Here is a 14,002-nt window from a genome sequence, read left to right on the forward strand (position 1 = left end):
TCCACATTTTTCATTTTCTTAAAAAATGCTTTATCTTTTTTTCTAGAAAACAAACGTGGAAAATGCAAACCAACCACATTTTCCATTTTCTCAAAAAATAAGAATAGAAAACAATGTGGAAAATATAAACCAAACGCCCTATAAGTTTTTCTATTTGAAGACACCAGTACCCTTTTCATTCTCAACCGACTGGATAAGAGATCTTCCGGATCCACCATCGCTCAAGTAGTACAAGAAGAATCTCGAGTGTCTTCAGGCCTTAGAGATACTTCTTGCCATGTGCTTCAATTGTACATTTATCATTCAAAATGAGGGTGCCCTTCTATATCGGGCTCATCTAAGACCCATTGCAGTCGAGTTAAAAAAGGTGCTCTGTAAGTCTTCCTTCTCTTCTTCTTCTGTGAGAACTAACTTAACTTTCTTGCTTATTGGCAGAGGACAATATGTTGGGCGCTTTAATGAGCAAACTCCTGAAGGAAGATCGTGCCATCTTTCGGGCTTTAGCCACTCCCGAAGTTTCTTATGATGCTGCTGGGGAAGCATCTACCGGACTGATTTGCCCCCCCCCCCACACACACACACACCTCGAGAGCCCTTAGGTACTAGAATTGAAATAAGCTCCTCCAGCCAAGCGATGTTAGCAACTGAAGGAGCATTCCGAGCGATTCCTATTTCCACATCAGTCGAGCGGATTGGCAATCCTACTGTTGCTGAGGATCCGACTGCCACACCGATTGGGAAGGCGACTAATGTCCTGATTGAAGAAGAAGAACCTAAGCTACCGACATCTCCTTTACGGATACGGAGACGTAATCAACCCGAGCCACCTATACCAGCAGGCCCCTTCCCCGAGAGACCTGCCTCTCACCCAAGAATGGACATTTTTATAATAGAGCCTCCCAAAGAGTAGTTAGTAGGCTCCCCAATCATAAGTCCCACGTCATCCGTCTCCAAAACAACACTGAGCATTCTAATAGTCACTACTGGAGGGGAATCTACACCCGAGTTGGAGGCTTCCACGGGTTCTGCCTTCCCTCGGATTCACCCCAGTCTTAGTCGATCGAAAGAAATCACCCATTATACTAGCTTACTACAGCTGATAAAGTCTAGTGATTATGCTAAGTCGCTTCATAGCTTAGACGTGTTAGAAGTTAGTCGACGCACTAACGTCTCCATTTTGAAGGTATGCATCGCATCCTCGTTATTGTTGTTTCTAATACCTGAGCAATAAAATTTGTACAAACACTATTTGTATAGATATGGATAAAGCATATGCACATCCATAACTGAATTCGTACTCCGGTGATGTAGATCGGGTAGATACTGAAATAGGTTGCCTATTCGGAGGCTCATATAGTAGAGCTTACCCGTGAGGCCTAAGAACCTAAAGTTGATGCCTCTCGGGTGACAAAAGAATGCCTCCTTCAGAGGAACCTGGTGGCTAGCCTTCTCGAGAAATTAGAACAATCATTTTCCCTCAAAGCCGATCTAGATGAAGTAATTCAGAGGGAAAAATCCATGCAGCCCAAAGTTATCTTGCTAGAGATCGGTCGGGAAGAGCTTACTTCCCAACCCACCGAGCAGGTGGCTCAGTGAGACACCTTAGAGAAACAAGTAGCTGATTTGTTGGGATAGCTGATACAGGCAGACGAAGAGGCGACCACACTTTGTGTACAGGTGGTGAATGCTATCCAAAGTGAGACAAAGGTAACAATCCAACTAGAGGAAGTCTAGTCCGATCTGGCTTCCTATAGAGCTGAAGAGGAGGGGCATAGAGCAACTTTTAAAGCAGAGTTTTTAAAGTCTAAAGAATATTCTGATTTACTGGCTACTCAAATGTTGAAAAGGTTGAATCAAGGGTTCGAAGGAGCTTCTCAACAGTTTATCCGAGTGGGACTAGTCCCCCAAGCACTAACTTAGGCTTTCTAGATTTAAAAAAAAAAGTATGGGATGAATTACCTGAGTCTGAGAAGACTATATAGGATAGGGGTGGCTTCTTTGAGCATGTCCAACTACAGAGACTTTTGGGAACTTTTTGCTATATATATAAATTCCTATTTTGCTTCAATATGTAGACTTGTTATTACCTACTTTTGCATATGTTGAGTAACGTGTGATCAATAAGTTTATTATGGCTGTCTTTCCAAAAGAAAAACACTTAGAAAAAATTCTGAAATGTAATTCGTATAACTTTATTAACTTCCACTATGGAAGGCTATAAACTCTCTAGAAGAATTTTGGTTAGGTTCCACTTGGAAAGGTTGAACCCTCTCTTTAGGAGGATAACTTTAGTTAGCTTCTGCTCAGGAAGGTTGAACCCTCTCTTTAGGAGGATAACTTTGGTTAACTTCTGCTTAGAAAGGTTAAACTCTCTCTTCAGGAGGATAACTTTAGTTAGTTTTTGCTCAAGAGGGTTGAACCCTCTTTGTAGGAGGATAACTTTAGTTAGCTTTTGCTCAAGAAGGTTGAACTGTTGGGGTTGCAAGGTTATAAATATAGTCCCATATTAAAAACACATGGCAAAATCATAGGTTTATATGAAAAAGATATCTCCATTAGCATGAGGCCTTTTGGGTAGAGCCCAAGAGCAAAATCATGAGGATTTAGGCCTAAAGTAGATAATATCATACTATTGTGGAGATATCTAAATTTTTTCGATCTTTCAATTGGTATCAGAGCCAGGTCACTCTTCACTGAACTAATCGCCGAAAGAAGCACGAGCTAGAGCCATAATCCAAGATCGAACCATGTAGGTGAAACCTAGAAAAAGGTAGTGGAGGCCCTGAGTATGTCAGTTATCTGATGCTTGAGGGGAGGCCTTGAGCAGGTCAAGAGTGACCTGATGCTCGAGGGAAGGCCTTGAGTAGGTCAAAAGTGACCCGATACTTGAGAGAGACCCTGTGGTCCTTTACTTGAGGGGGTATTGTTGAGGTTGTAAGATTGTTGTAGGACCGTTAGATTCGATAGAGGGGGGGGGGGGTGAATATCGATTCGAAAAAGACGAGTATAAACGCAGCGGAAAAATAAAGTAGACACAGATGTTTTTACTTCGTTCGGAGCCTGTGACGACTCCTACTCGAAGGCCCGTGGTCCTTGACCACTTTCGTTGGGCAATCACTAACAAGTCGAAATATGATTACAGAATAAGTACAGGAAATGCTAGTAATAATAAAGCAATACCGACAATGAAAAATTAAATAAACACCGGAGGAGCACTTTTGTCGGAGCGTTGTTGACGTCGCACTTGAACGTCGAGCAGCAAGACCAGTAGTAGAAGAGTTCTCAGTAAAATTTCATTTCTGAAGCTCCTGCCTGGGGCTTCTTTTATATGCTGTTCCGGGCGCCTGGAGTGTGACGTAACTGCTCAAACCAAGATGCTCCACGTGGCGACGACTTGGCTGGATAAAATTCGCCTTCCGGGCGCCCGGATCCCTTCCGGGCGCCCGGATCCCTTCCGGGCGCCCGGACCTCCGGGCACCCGGATCCCCTCCGGGCGCCCGGACCACCTTGTTCTAGAAAGACTCCTTTTTCCTACAAAACAAAGTTAGTCCGAGGCAAATATACATCCTGTAAAACAAATTGTTAGCACAGTTAAAGTTCAACAGATGGATAAAGAGAGTATGACTTAGATTCCGTCTTTCCGAGACCGGAATCTAGTCACGATCTCGACTTAGACATCCGAAATGGATCTAAGCCGGATCGACGCATAATGTCCCCTTCCCGGGAACGCGTCCTCACAGTCACTCTCCTCCAGTGACTTACCGCCAGACGGACCTAGCCGGACTTCTCGCCAAGCATCCGGTCCGCCCGTCGACCTTGGACTTCCGCCACTATCCGGTCAGCCCGTCGACCTAGCTGGACTTCTCGCCAGCGTCCGGTCAGTCGACCTTGGACTTCTCGCCACTATCCGGCCACCCGTCGACCTAGCCGACTTCTCGCCAAGCGTCCGGTCAGCCCGTCGACCCGCTTGGACTTCTCGCCAGCTATCCGGTCAACCCGTCGACCTAGCTGGACTTCTCCTGCACACTCGATCAAAGTGTCAGACAACAACAAGACTAACTTAACCTATTTGTCATTCATCAAAACCTAGGTTAAATCGTTAGTGCTAGCCGCATCAACAATCTCCCCCTTTTTGATGGAATGACAACCTGGTTAAGTTAGTGAAAGCATATGCAAGAAACAACTTGCATTTGTGTGGTTTTAAAGTTAGTTTGTGTTTTCAAATTGGTTTAGCTAACTTAACCACCTAACCCTCCTCCCCCTTTGGCATTCATCAAAAAATGAACAAAGGTAAATAATCATAGTGAAGAGTTACTGTAACAGGTAATCAAATTTTGAAAGATATCTAAGTTTGGTTCAAAATTTGAAAGATAAAAGTGCAATTTTTAACACCAAGTCAAAAAATAGTCAAGTTGACTTGGGGGAGACAAGTTGAGTTTTAAGGTTAATCAAGTTTAACTCTCAAGCGTGTGGAAATTTTCAAAATAGGTTTTTCAAATTTACTTTTTATGTTTAAGTAACATATACTTTTCAAAAAGGTAAATTTTTCAACTTCGATTTTTCAAAACAAAGCAAAAATTAAATAATTTTTCAAGAAATAAAATTTTTGCCAAAATTAATTTTTAAGGCTAATTTGATAAAGGCTAAATTTGGAAATAGTTAATTTTTCAAATCAGGTTTGAAAATTGGGTGTGATTAAACTTTCACATTTTTCAAATACTTAGTTAAATTTAAATTTTGTAAATCAATGTTCAAACATAGGTTAGGTTTTAAAAGGCATTTTTCAAACACACAAAATTTGAGTTAATTCTCCCCCTGAACTTGATATTTAACTTTAACCAGCTGTCTAACCACTTAGGTACTAACTAGCTATCAGAAGATAGTAGCTTTCACATGGTTAGTCAGATTAAGTTGATTACAAGCAGTCAGTTTTTTGACTTGACTGATTAACTTTAATCTGATTAATATCTGAGTTGTATTTAACGTCCAGACTTATGTTGATGCACTGAAATAAGCATCTTAAGTCCAGACAGTTGGCCTATGCATCTCACCCCTTTCTATGTTCGTCAAACACAAGCAAGGTAAACCTAGGGTGTTGGTGAGATGCTCAAAAACTAGTCCTATGGGTACATGCTTTCTAAGGATTCAAAACTAGTCTAAGGCCAAAACTGTTTTTGAAAATCTAAAAATGGAAAGTTTGAAAACAAATAAATTTGACTTATAATTTGGTAAAATCATTTTTGAAAGTGTTTTTGAAAGATCCTAGTCTATTAAGCACATCCCTAATTTTCGTCGTAAGTTGCTAAATTCACTTTCAGGGAGAGGTTTTGTAAAAATGTCAGCTAAATTTGATTTGGACTCAATGTACTTGAGTTCAATATCGCCTTTAGTAACATGATCCCTGATGAAGTGATGTCTAATTTCAATATGTTTGGTTCTTGAATGATGCACAGGATTCTTGGTTAAGTTAATTGAACTTATATTGTCAATTAATACTTTTACATTTGTGATATTTAAGTTGAAATCTTTTAGAGTATGCATCATCCATAATATTTGTGCAACACATTCGCCTATAGCTATGTATTCTGACTCAGTTGTAGACAGAGTAATACAATGTTGCTTTCTACTAAACCAGCTAACAAGTGATGCACCTAATAATTGGCATCCACCACTTGTGCTTTTGCGGTCTAATTTGCATCCAGCATAATCTGAGTCAGAATACCCTATTAGTTCAAAATTATTTGTCCTAGGATACCAGATTCCTACATTTGTTGTTCCTTTAAGATATCTAAAAATTCTTTTAACCTGTGTCAAATGGGATTCCTTAGCACAAGTTTGGTATCTAGCACACATACTAACTGCAAATAGGCTTGCAGTTAAGTACAGTAGGCTACTTATTGCACTTCTATAATATTTTAAGTCAATTGGTTTTCCATTTGGGTCACTATCTAAGATTGTGTTTACAGCCATCGGTGTTTTTATTTCTTTTGTATTTTCCATTCCGAATTTTTTAAGTAATTCTTTGGTGTATTTATGTTGAGAAATATAGTTTCCTTCATTTGTCTGTTTGATTTGTAATCCTAAGAAATAGGTTAGTTTTCCCACTAAGCTCATTTCAAATTCTTTTTCCATTAGATTAATAAATTCTTCTAAAAATTCTGAATTTGTTGAGCCAAATATTATGTCATCCACGTATATTTGTGCAATAAATATGTTTGTATTTAATGATTTAACAAACAAGGTTGGGTCAATTTGTTGTTTGAATCCTTTAGATGTTAGGTAAGATGTTAGCCTCTCATACCACGCCCTGGGTGTTTGTTTAAGTCCATATAGGGCTTTCTTTAATTTAAAAACATAATCAGGGTGTTCTAAGCTTTCAAAACCAGGAGGCTGACCTACATAAACTTCTTCTTTGATTAGTCCATTAAGAAATGCAGACTTAACATCCATTTGGTATAGTTTACATCCCTTATGGGCTGCATAACTTAGTAACATTCTAATGGATTCTAATCTGGCTACTGGGGCATATGTTTCGTCATAGTCAAGTCCTTCAACTTGACTAAATCCTTTGGCAACCAGCCTAGCCTTATTTCTAGTAATTTCACTTAGTTTGTTTCTGAATACCCATTTTGTTTCTATTATTTTCTTATTCTTAGGTGGTGGGACTAGGTCCCAGACCTCATTACGCTCAAATTGGGCTAGTTCTTCTTGCATAACTATAATCCAATCTGGGTCTAGTAGGGATTCATCCACAGTTTTAGGTTCAATTTTTGAAATTAATGAAATTTGACTTAGGTTTCTAAAAGATGATCTGGTTTGAACTCTTAAGTCTGGGTCACCAATTATTTGATCAGTTGGATGATTTGGGTTTACCCTTATTGTTTTAGGAGGTTGATTCTCTTGATGTTGTTCCTCTTCTTCATGACTTAGAGTTTGGTTGATTTCTGGAACAAACTCCGGTGGTTGTGTAGGTTCTATGTCTTGTTTAGTTTCTTTAAATTTTACATTAGTAGTTTCTTCAATTTTTAAGGTAACCTTATTATAAATTCTGTAGCCTCTACTATTTAGGGAATATCCTACAAAAATTCCATTTTCAATTTTAGAGGTGAATTTTCCTAAGTGTTCTCTTGTATTTAAGATGAAAACTGGGCACCCAAATACCTTAAAGTATTTTATGTTTGGTTGTTTATTATAAAATATTTCGAAGAAAGTTTTGTTATGAGTTTTATTTATTGTTGTTCTGTTCTGTACATAGCAGGCTGTACTAACGGCTTCTGCCCAAAAGTATTTAGGTAGGTTATACTCATTTAACATTGTTCTAGAAGCTTCAAGTAAGGTTCTATTTTTTCTTTCTACAATTCCATTTTGTTGGGGGGTTTTAGGGCATGAGAACTCATGATGGTAACCGTTTTCTAGACAAAAACTGTTAAAGTTGTGATTTTTAAATTCTCCCCCATTGTCACTCCTAATTCTTTTAATTTTAATATCTTTTTCGTTTTCAATCTGTTTGCAAAAATTTGTAAGAATTTCAAAAGTTTCATCTTTATGTTTTAAGAATTTTACCCAAGTAAACCTAGAGTAATCGTCTATAATTACTAAACAATATAAGTTTCCATTAATGGATTTGACTCCATGGGAGTCAAAAAGATCTAAATGTAGAAGTTCTAAGATTGAGTTAGTTTGTGGTTGATTTGTTTGTTTGTGGGTTGATTTAGTTTGTTTTCCTTGTTGACAAGCATTACATATAGTTGAATCTAAGTTAGGTAACTTCGGCCTTTTACAAGTCCATTTAGTTTACTTATATTTCTAAAGTTGGTGTGAGACATTCTCCTATGCCATAACCAAGTTTCTTCTTTTTGTGTTAAATAGCACTTAATGGAAGAAATGGTTAAGTTGATGACATAGATGTTGTCTTTTCTAAAACCTTTTAGGCTTATGGTAGGATTATCTAGATGTTTGATTGAGCATTCTGTAGATAGAAACTTGACCTTATACCTAGTATCACACAATTGACTTATACTTAGAAGATTATATTTAAAGTTTTCAACAAGTAAGACATTTGTAATTATAAAGTCTAATTTTAATTCAATATTACCTATACCAATTACCTTGAGTTTGCCGTTGTTTCCAAAGGCAACTGTTCCTAGGCTTTTGTAAGTGAGTTGAGTGAACTTGGTGTGATCTCCAGTCATATGTTTGGAGCAACCACTGTCCAAAATCCACTTGGTTTCCTACAGTAAGTAGGATTTAAAGTTAGTCTTTTGAGCATGCATTAATTTAAGTTTAAAATTAAGATTTTGAAAATAATTTTTAAGTTTAAAATTAAAATTTTGAAAATAATTTTTAAGTTTAAAATTAAAATTTTGAAATTAATTTTTAAGTTTAAAATTAAAATTTTGAAAATAATTTTTAAGTTTAAAATTAAAATTTTGAAAATAATTTTTAAGTTTAAAATTAAAATTTTGAAATTAATTTTTTTTTAGTTTAAAATTAAAATTTTGAAATTAATTTTTTTTTAGTTTGAAATTAATTTTTTTTAGTTTAAAATTAAGATTTTGAAAATAATTTTTAAGTTTAAAATTAAAATTTTGAAAATAATTTTTAAGTTTAAAAATTAAAATTTTGAAAATAATTTTTAAGTTTAAAATTAAAATTTTGAAATTAATTTTTAAGTTTAAAATTAAAATTTTGAAAATTTTGAATTTAATTTTTAAGTTTAAAATTAAAATTTTAAAATTAATTTTTAAGTTTAAAATTAAAATTTTAAAATTAATTTTTAAGTTTGAAATTAAAATTTTAAAATTAATTCTTAAGTTTAAAATTAAAATTTTTAAGTTTTAAAATTAAAATTTTAAAATTAATTTTTAAGTTTAAAGTTAAAATTTTGAAATTAATTTAAGTTTAAAATTAAAATTTTGAAATTAATTTTTAAGCTTTATTCATCTCACCCGATCTATATTATCAATCAGGGAATCCTATGATTTTGTGAGATGAAATTGGTTTAATTACAGAATTTTGGTTTAACTTGTGTTAGATTCAGGCTTAGCTTTGGTTTCCACAAATAGGCATTCTTCGGATAAACTTCTAAGCTTGGTGAGTCACAAGGACATCATTAGAAGTAACCAACCTTTCGAGGTTTTTCGAATAGTCCTATCCACGGAACTTAGTACTAAATCTTGGTCTAACTGGTTAGGATTCGTTTAAGGGTAGCTTCGGTCAGTTCCACTTGGCCAAATGCACCAGATCGAAACCATATCTTTCTAGACATGCGATGCCCAAGTTTCCCTAACGTACTATCATCCAAAAATTTCACCAATACCATGATTCAAGTTAAACTTGGTCTCTTTTTAACTAATCCTAATTACCCTGCTGGGTTGGTAAATTTTGGGTTACCCTATCGGGTAAGTTAGTTTTGGAGGTGCCAGCTATTCTGGAGCCTCCCCCTGAATTATTGACTTTTAATAAATTTTGATTTTAGGCTTGTGTCTATTCTTTTTATAGTTATAATTAACTTGTTGATAATTTCGTTGATTTTCAAACTGTTTAGATTTTGAATTTGATTTAGGTTTGTATTTTGGATTTTGGTTTGGTTTATTCGATTTTATATAATGTATTTTTTCTTTAGGTATATAATATTGATTAAGTCCTACTTGCGTGGTCAGACACGCTTTCGGAACCCAAGTTAATTGGTTGATTTGTATTGGGTAATTAATGATTTGAAGGTTTTATTTGAATTTGACTTATATCCTAATCCGGTTTTATTATAACATGCTTTTTGATTATTTAGGATTAAGTCTAAATTTTTTGATCTTGTTGTGAATTTTTCTAACATCTCCTTTAAATTGTTTATTTCATTTTTTAATGATAAATTCTCCTCCTCAAGTGTTAGATCTTGAGTTGGATTTGAATTTTTTAATTGTTCCTTGAGGTTTTGATTTTCCTCAAGAAGTAATTTGTTTTCATTTTCTACTTTGGTTAATTTACTATTTAAACAAGAAATGATTCTAAAAAACTTTTTGTTTAAATTAAAATATACCTCATTCGAGCCTTCGGAAACGAGTACGGACTCGTGGCTTGTTTCGGGTTCAGACCCGTCTTCATCTTCCGACTCATTTGCGGGCCATCGGTGCGAGGTGGCTCTGATGTTTCTGCTCTTCTTCCTCTGATTTGTCCGAGGAGTCGTCCCACGTTGCTTTGAGTGCTTTCTTTTTTGTTGGCTTTGGTTTGTCGAACTTTAGTTTTGGGCATTCGTTCTTGTAATGTCCCTTTTTGTTGCAGCCGTAGCAAGTCACGTTCTTTTGTTCTGAGGGAGAGCTGATCTTTTGAAGATCCTTTTTGCTGAAGCTCCTCTTTCTCCTGGTGAACATTTTTCTTACCAAGTTCACCAGGTGTTCTTCGTCTTCGGAGTCTTGGTCAGATTCATCTTCAATTTCAGGCTTGCTTTTCTTTTCTTTGGAGGAACCTGCAAGTAGAGCTATACCTTTCTCGGCTCCAGCATTAGTTTGTTCGTGTAATTCTAATTCACAGAAAAGCTCATCTAATTTTAAGTTAGAAAGATCCTTAGAAATTTTGTAGGCATCCACTATTGATGCCCACAAACTATTACGTGGAAAGGCGTTTAATGCGTACCTTATTAAGTCTCTGTTCTCCATCTGGTGGCCTATCGCATGGAGCCCGTTGAGGATGTCCTTGATCCTCGCGTGTAGTTGATTCGCCGTTTCACCTTCCTGCATTTTTATATTAAAAATTTTATTTAAGAGAAGGTCTCGTTTTGTTACCTTGGCGTCGCTCGTTCCCTCGTGCAGCTCGATCAACTTGTCCCATAGCTCTTTAGCGTTTTTGTGTGGACCGACTCTGTTCAGTTCTTCTCTTGTCAATCCGCATTGTAGAGTGTTGATCGCCTTATTTTCTGTTGATGCTTTTTTCTTGAGATCTGCTATCCAGATCCACTAGATTCCGGCGTTGTCCATCGGAATTTTGTAGGGTCTCGTGATGCTCATCCACTGGTCGAAGTCTGTTTTGAGGTAGACCTCCATGCGCTTCTTCCAGTAAGGGAAGTCGTCCCCGTTGAAGAGTAGAGGTCGCACTGTGCTGAATCCTTCTTGTTGGGACATTCTGTGCACGGGTAAATAACCAAAAAAAACCCAAGACTTGGTCTTGGATTAGTAGTGTGGGAAGAGAAAAATAGAAAGGAATCTAGATTCGTGTTGCACTAATTTAAATTGATTAGAGAAATATTAAGTTAACGAAACAACAGTTTTAAAGTTAATTAAAAAAATTCACCCCCTGTCTGATTGGTGGTTGCACCAAATCAGAGCGGTACCTGCTCTGATACCACTTGTAGGACCGTTAGATTCGATAGAGGGGGGGTGAATATCGATTCGAAAAAGACGAGTATAAACGCAGCGGAAAAATAAAGTAGACACAGATGTTTTTACTTCGTTCGGAGCCTGTGACGACTCCTACTCGAAGGCCCGTGGTCCTTGACCACTTTCGTTGGGCAATCACTAACAAGTCGAAATATGATTACAGAATAAGTACAGGAAATGCTAGTAATAATAAAGCAATACCGACAATGAAAAATTAAATAAACACCGGAGGAGCACTTTTGTCGGAGCGTTGTTGACGTCGCACTTGAACGTCGAGCAGCAAGACCAGCAGTAGAAGAGTTCTCAGTAAAAATTGATTTCTGAAGCTCCTGCCTGGGGCTTCTTTTATATGCTGTTCCGGGCGCCTGGATCCCTTCCGGGCGCCTGGAGTGTGACGTAACTGCTCAAACCAAGATGCTCCACGTGGCGACGACTTGGCTGGATAAAATTCGCCTTCCGGGCGCCCGGATCCCTTCCGGGCGCCCGGACCTCCGGGCGCCCGGATCCCCTCCGGGCGCCCGGACCACCTTGTTCCAGAAAGACTCCTTTTTCCTGCAAAACAAAGTTAGTCCGAGGCAAATATACATCCTGTAAAACAAATTGTTAGCACAGTTAAAGTTCAACAGATGGATAAAGAGAGTATGACTTAGATTCCGTCTTTCCGAGACCGGAATCTAGTCACGATCTCGACTTAGACATATGAAATGGATCTAAGCCGGATCGACGCCTAATGTCCCCTTCCCGGGAACGCGTCCTCACAGTCACTCCCTTCCAGTGACTTACCTTTCTTACCTGCCAGACGTCCGGTCAGCCCGTCGACCTGTCTGGACTTCTCGCCAAGCGTCCGGTCAGCCCGTCGACCCGCTTGGACTTCTCGCCAGCTATCCGGTCAGCCCGTCGACCCGCTTGGACTTCTCGCCAGCTATCCGGTCAGCCCGTCGACCTAGCTGGACTTCTCGCCAAGCGTCCGGTCAGCCCGTCGACCCGCTTGGACTTCTCGCCAGCTATCCGGTCAGCCCGTCGACCTAGCTGGACTTCTCCTGCACACTCGATCAAAGTGTCAGACAACAACAAGACTAACTTAATCTATTTGTCATTCATCAAAACCTACGTTAAATCATTAGTGCTAGCCGCACCAACAATTGTAAATATAGTCTTACATTGAAAATACATGAGAAGATCATAAGTTTATGAGAGAAAGATATCTCCATTAGTATGAGGTCTTTGGGTAGAGTTCAAGAGCAAAACCATGAGGACTTAGGATCATAATGGATAATATCATACTATTGTAGATATATCTAAATTCTTTTCGATCTTTCAGAACCCTCTCTGTTGGTGTAGGGAGCAACAGATGATCTAACCTAAGTTTTGATTATGACAAAGGGTCCAAAGTTAAGGTTATTTGTTGTCAAACAAGTGTGAATGAGCTTACAGGAAAGTCTTAAGTGTTCTTAGGTAAAAGTCCTAGTGAATTCTAGGTAGATGGAAAACCCTAAGAGGAGGTAACCTTAGGTCCTGGAAGGTGGTAACTCTAGGTTATGGAAAGTCGTAACTGCAATTAGGCAAGTCTAAGTCTTGGCGAATCTAGCACTTTGGATAAAATCCTAAAGTCAGGGACTCTATGTGAAAATCCTAGTGGTCGCAGACCAAGTAGAAGTCTGGATGGATCGTAGAGTGGGCGTTTAGTATAAAGACTTAAAGTCTCGGACGCTGAGCAAAAGTCCAGGCGGTCGTAGAGGACCGATCTGATAAAAGGTAAACTCTTTTAAGAGGAGTAGGTGAGGACACATTCCCTCTAAGAGGGAACAATAAGCATCAGTTCGACCAAGAGTTTCAGTGAAATTCAAAATCAAAATCGGACAATGAGAGGCTATCAAATTCATATTTTATATATTATTTATTGCCTAAACTAACTTTGTTTTGTAAAAAATTAAAGTAGTTGAAAAAGTTGGTCCGAGCACCCGGAGCTGGTCCAAGCACTCGGACCAGCCTCGTCCTAGGTGGCCCTGGGGTGCCCAGACAGTCCAGGTGCCTGAACTCGATTCAGGCGCCTGGACCCAAAAAAATATCCACAAGCTGATATGGGGCGCGTCAATTGGCCGAGTCTTGTGGTCCAAGTGCCCAGAAGGGTTTCAGACACCCGGAACAGCTTATGTAAGCAGCATTCGACCAAGAGCTAAAAAGAGAACATTCCGAACAATTTTCACCTTTGTAAGCTACTCCGAAAAAGCCCCTACCATTCCCAAAAGCTCCGACGACGATTCTACTAAAGCTTTCATATTTGTAGTTGTCAGTATTCTTTATTTTACAAGTTGTTTTAATATTGTAATTTCATACTTGTACTTATTCAGAATTGATAGTGGATTGTCCATCGAAAGTACTCTTATGTGCGGGCCTTGGAGTAGGAGTCGCCACAGGCGCCGAACCAAGTAACTCTTGGTGTTTGCGATTGCTTTCTTTTTGTCTTTCTTTCTTATTCCATTGTATTTTACTCGAACATTTCTAAATGAACATGAAAGTCACGAGCGCTATTCACCCCCCCCCCCCTCTAGCTCATCAATCCTACAATTGGTATCAGAGCGGGGCCGCTTCGAATTAGTGAAACCACCATTCAAGCAAATTTTTTTTCTTAT

Source organism: Zingiber officinale, chromosome 6A, assembly GCF_018446385.1.
Source record: "Zingiber officinale cultivar Zhangliang chromosome 6A, Zo_v1.1, whole genome shotgun sequence".
In the NCBI taxonomy this organism is placed as follows: domain Eukaryota; kingdom Viridiplantae; phylum Streptophyta; class Magnoliopsida; order Zingiberales; family Zingiberaceae; genus Zingiber; species Zingiber officinale.